Here is a 6,000-nt window from a genome sequence, read left to right as displayed (position 1 = left end):
CTGTGAAATTTGGAGGGATCTCAGTTGCAGTAGGACTCATCAGAGGTTTTTCCTTTGGTTAGGGATTGACCATAGAACTGTGATGATGACATTCTGGCTGGCAAGCTATTGATACCAGAGACCTGCCAACAAGGCTTTCACCTTAGGACTAAAGTTCACATATTGGTCAAGGCTGGGGAAAATTGGCAAAACATAGAGGGTTTGGGGGTTGGGAAAGTTATCAAGGCCTCACAATAATTCCCACAGTTGTTGAATAAGAAAGGTGATTGTTTTCAGGAAAAAGCAGTAGTTACCAAGACAAAGCCAGAATTAGAACTGGTGACTTGATGTTGAATATTGAAGTGGCGTTTCTTATTAATAGAACCAAATGGTTCTAAATCATAGCTGCACACGGGAACCAATTGAGAGTTTTAAAAAACACTGAAGCCTGGGTGCCACCCCTGAAGGGTCTGATTTAATTGGTCTAGGAATAAGCTTGGACACAGGGACGTTTATCAGCCTACTCAGGTGATTCAAATGGGTAGCTAAAATTGGGAGCCATGACTTAAACTAGACTCTGTCCTAGAAAGTTTTCAAGTCTCTATACTTCTGGATTGACATATAACTTCATCATTTCTCTGCATGCCTTCCCCCCAAGCTGCATACTGTCTGGCTTTCCACAAATCTCCAAATGGCTTACGCTTAAAAAATTGTTATCTACTTCCAGCAGAGAATTTCTACCTCCTTTTACTTCTCAGCCCATTCCCACCCCATGATATGACTGATTATTTAAGATGTCTTCTTGAAATCATTTCCAGGATATTACTGCTCTCTGCTCCCAATGTGACTCACTATACCCACCCCACATGTAATCTAAAAGTTGAGTACCTGTTGCATAAATTATATCGATTGCTCCACATCTGACTGCCCTTCTCTCCAGTGTTTATCCTTAAAGACATATTAGCCTTAAAGACATATTAGAAAGATGATATTCTATGTGTAGCTTCCAATATATCCATCTTCATAATGTGCAATTTTTCTAGCTAGCTTCAAGAGCACCACCATCTACAAAAAAAATTCAAAGATTGACATTTAAGACTTTCAAACCCACTCTGTTTATGCCTCTTTCTCATGTACTTTCAGCTCACCTGAATTCACCTGAAGTTGGAGTGAAGGCACTTTTGAGCCTGTGGTCAGATCTTCATCTCAGAGCACTGGTGTTTCTCTTTTTCTATCTGCGGATTTCTCTAGTAACCAGGGGGCTTGCCTAGCTTTCTGGAGTCGCAGCCTGGAGGTGTGGTTGTACAGAAACCTTTACTCCTCAATCAATGGGAAATGGCACTTGACAGATAAATACTTCAGTTTTACTGTCCTCCAGTGGAATAATTTTTCTCTGTGTTCCCCAGGGTTTGCCAGGGAGTTCCCTAGAGGGATTGGGCCCTAGTTTCCCACTAGGGGACTTGCTCATCATTGAACCCCTTTTCTGCTTTTTTTTCCTTCACTGTGTCACTCCTTCATTGAACCCTTCCTGAAATTAATTCCCAAATAAACCACCTGCATCTAAGTCTTTGTCTCATGATTAACTTTTAGAGGAACCCAAATTAAAACTGCCTTTCACCATAGCTAACCCAAATTAACCTTAAAGCCCACTCCACGCCAAACTGATTGACTTGGAACTCCCAGAGGATTTTCTCACCACCATTCATTATTCACAATATCCCCTTGCTTGAAAATGCTTCCTGCCTATGAAAAAGAGTATCCCTCTTCTTATCATCCAGCTCACATGCAACCTGTATAAAATCATGTTCAGCATTCTTAAGACCAAAGAGATTGCTGGGTTGTTTGAACACTCATAATTCTTTGGAAACGCCACTGGGAAGCTATCTAATATCCTAACAATATAAGTATACATATAAAGATACTTTAAGAAGTTCATGGAAAATGTAATTAAAAGCTAAATTTATTTTGGTGTAAAATATTTTTGAAATCTATGCACTGCTTTCATAATATGCATTTTTATTAATGTTTTGAGGGCTTCATATATGTATATATATATATATATGCTGTTCAAACTATGGATACAAGCTCAGTTCAAAACAATGTCTTTTTTAACTATAAACAAGTAGATTTGAAGAAAACAGATTTTTAAAAATCAAACAAAACAAACTACTATCTAATATTCTGCAGATCATAGACACAGCTTTTCAAAGAAGGAAAATAGAAAAGGTTATTACCAATAGATTTTATGCATTTCCATGTCTATAACAGGAAACTTTGTTTTTATAGCAAATACTATGATATATGTATATATATTACTATATAGTAATTGTCTAATTATATATATTTGTATATATATGTACAGTTATATATAGTAATATATAGTATATATAGTATATATATAGTATATATATAGTAATTGGTATGCTAAGTAATAAAGATGAATACTATTATAATTTTATACTTTGGCAAATACTTCTATGTTCATTAAATTTCAGATAGAATGATGGAAAAGTAAAAGATCACTATGACATAATTTTAAGACATTCAGTAAAAGATAGGACATTACTTCACTAAATCTATGTGGAAACTCACTTTCCCTTTGAAATAAAGAACATGGTTTTGTCTCTGGAGATTGATTATCCCCTAGCCGTTGGGAAGGCATTAAAATGACATACACACTTCCAGGTACAGTTAAGATCAACATTTCTCTTTTTCTTGTCTTACAATATACTCAATCTTTTATATAGTGCTCTCAAAGTTCTTTTTCAAATAAAATTCAATCCAACAAATATTTATTGAGAATCACATAGACAAGGCCTTGTGCTAAGCTGTGAAGGGGTACAAATGTGAATAAAACAAAATTCTTGCCCTCAAGGAGTTTGCCCATACCCTGGGCCAATTTATTTATGACCATGCTTTGCATGAAACTAGCTCTTTGCTAGTGTTAAAGATTGAAAAACACATGGTATAATTGCTGGAGGCAAAGCTTGATTAACCCTAATGTTTTACATCCCCTAAGAGTCAAGGATCAAGACAGAAAAGGAGATCCTAGGGACTTTTACTTTGTACTCAGTTTTTTAAAAAGAGAATGCAATTGTAATCAGAAGAGTAGGAATTACTTTGTTATTTTGTTTTAAGAGCACCTTTAAAGATTTAATGGTATTTAAAACTAAATAAACTCTTAACTATGTGTGCTATTGAACAGATAGCTAGACAAGTATGTATGGATTTCAAAATTTTTGCACCAAAATAAATTTATCTTTTAATTCTCTTTTCCATGAACTTTTTTTTTTTTAACTTTTATTTAATGCATATAATTTTCCAAAGTACGACTTATGGATTACAATGGCTTCCCCCCCACACCGTCCCTCCCACCCACAACCCTCCCCTTTCCCACTCCCTCTCCCCTTCCATTCACATCATGATTCATTTTCGATTATCTTAATATACAGAAGATCAGCTTAGTATACATTAAGTATGGATTTCAACAGTTTGCTCCCACACAGAAACATAAAGTGAAAAATAATAGATGATTTTTTTAAATGATGATGAAATCAGAGCAGACCTATTGTCATGTTTAATCCCAGTGAGAGTCAAGTTGGGAATTGATAATTTCTTTTTTTTTTTTTTTTACTGAGGATCAGTTTAGTATGCATTAAGTAAGGATTTCAACAGTTTGCACCCCCATAGAAACACAAAGTGAAATATATTGTTTGAGTACTCGTTATAGCATTAAATCTCAATGTACAGCACATTAAGGATAGAGATCCTACATGAGGAGTAAGTGCACAGTGACTCCTGTTGTTGACTTTACCAATTGACACTCCTGTCTATGGCATCAGTAATCTCCCTATGCTCCAGTCATGAGTTTCCAAGGCTATGGAAGCCCTCTGAGTTCTCCGACTCTTATCTTGTTTAGACAAGGTCATAGTCAAAGTGGAGGTTCTCTCCTCCCTTCAGAGAAAGGTACCTCCCTCTTTGATGACCTGTTCTTTCCACTGGGATCTCACTCGCAGAGATCTTTTGCCAGAGTGTCTTGGCTTTCCATGCCTGAAATACTCTCATGAGCTTTTCAGCCAGCTCCGAATGCCTTTAGGGCTGATTCTGAGGCCAGAGTGCTATTTAGGACATCTGCCATTCTATGAGTCTGCTGAGTATCTCACTTCCCATGTTGGATCACTCTCCCCTTTATTTACTCCATCGGTTAGCGTTAGCAGGTACTAGACTTGTTTATGTGTTCCCTTTGACTCCCAGTCCCTTCACCATGACCAACTGTGAACTGAAGCTGATCACCTGGAACAGTGAGATGGCATTGGCACATGCCACCTTGATGGGATTAAATTGGAATCCCCTGGTATGCCTCCAACTCCACCACTTGGGGCAAGTCAGCCTGAGCATGTCCCAAATTATACATCTCTTCCCTCTCCCATTCCCACCACCATGTTCAACAGGGATCACATTTCAGTTAATTTTCAACACTTAAGAATAACTGTGCATCAATTACAGATCTAAACCAGTCATATTAAGTAGAACAGATAAAAAAAACTACTAAGAGGGATAATGTATTAAGTTGTTCATTAACAGTCAGGGCTATGCTGATCAAGCCACCATTTCCCATAGTGTCCACCTCACTCCAACTCTTTTCCATGAACTTTTAAAAGTCCCCTTATGTACTGAACAAGTAATATTCTGTCCAGAATTAAAAACCATGTTTTGCACTAAAACAGAAAAAAAGAAGCTTTGTCATTAATCATACTGGGAGGACAGGCACGTAATATTAATTGCAAAATTAGCAGAAATCACTAGTTCTCCCAAAGCTATGTAGTTGTTTTTAATTGCCATAATAACCATCCTCCCCACCCCTTTCCTCAATTTCAGTATTTCTTTCGTTCTTACTAATTACACTCTCAGGTACACTTTACCATTCTCATTTATTATGGGGAGTACCTAACCTGCCCTTGACTCCTCTAGCTAATCCCCACTTCTTCTGATCCCACCTCAGAAACACTAATCAGACTGGAACTGATCCCCACTTCCCTGAGACCCTCCACAGAATTGTTTGGCTGAAACCCAAACCTTACTAAAGGTGCTTTTATCAGTCCACAGACCATCTGGGGTGTGCCCCTCTAACTTCATTAAGGTAATAAATATGATTTTGACAGACTACAGGCTTGTCTCTTTGGTTCATTAGGCTTTAGCCACACATAAGCCCATGTAGAAAAACAAAGAAAGAATAACATGAAAACCACATAGTCTTCATAGTTCACCCAGGAAGCAAAATATTTATTTTAATTATTCAAAAACTGTACAAATTGTCACTTAGAATTACCCTTGGAGATGACAGTCTTCCTTCCTGCCTGCCTTTCTTCTGTTTTCCTGTAGTTTTTGGTGTTAAATACAGTGATGATGGAGATGAAACTTGGAAGTAACAAAGTATTACTTGGAAATAGCGTTGATTTGTACTTCTCCATTCTTGCACGTATTTGCTTTAAAAAGACCCTTTTTCTGAATTTCTGTTAGAAAATTCTTGCTGTAAATACTTTTTTGGAAATTTATTTTTGTGAAAGGCAGAGTGAACAAGACAGAAAGGAGTAGGAGAGAGAGAGAGAGAGAGAGAGAGAGAGAGAGAGGGAATCTTTAATTCACTGGTTTACTATCCAATGGCTGTCAACCAGGTCAGGGCCATGCTGAAGCTGGAAGGCAGGAGCGTCATCTGGGTATCCCACATGAGCGGCAGGCGCCCAAGCACTTGGATTACCTTCTGCTGCTTTCTCCGTGCATTAGCATGAAGCTGGATCAGAAGCAAAGCAGCCAGACTTGAAATGGTGCTCTGCTATGGGATGCTGGTACCACAAGCTGCAACTTAACCCTCTGCACCATAGTGCCAGCATTTTGATGTAAATTTTTAAATATAATGGTTCCATTAGCCTTCCAAATGCAATGGTTACCACTTTTTTGGCATAAGTATATAATAGAAGAGTATAGAATTTCCCTCTATGGTAAAATATGATATGTCCTTGT

The sequence above is a fragment of the Oryctolagus cuniculus genome, chromosome X (assembly GCF_964237555.1).
Source record: "Oryctolagus cuniculus chromosome X, mOryCun1.1, whole genome shotgun sequence".
Taxonomy (NCBI): domain Eukaryota; kingdom Metazoa; phylum Chordata; class Mammalia; order Lagomorpha; family Leporidae; genus Oryctolagus; species Oryctolagus cuniculus.
This window is presented reverse-complemented; position numbering follows the sequence as displayed.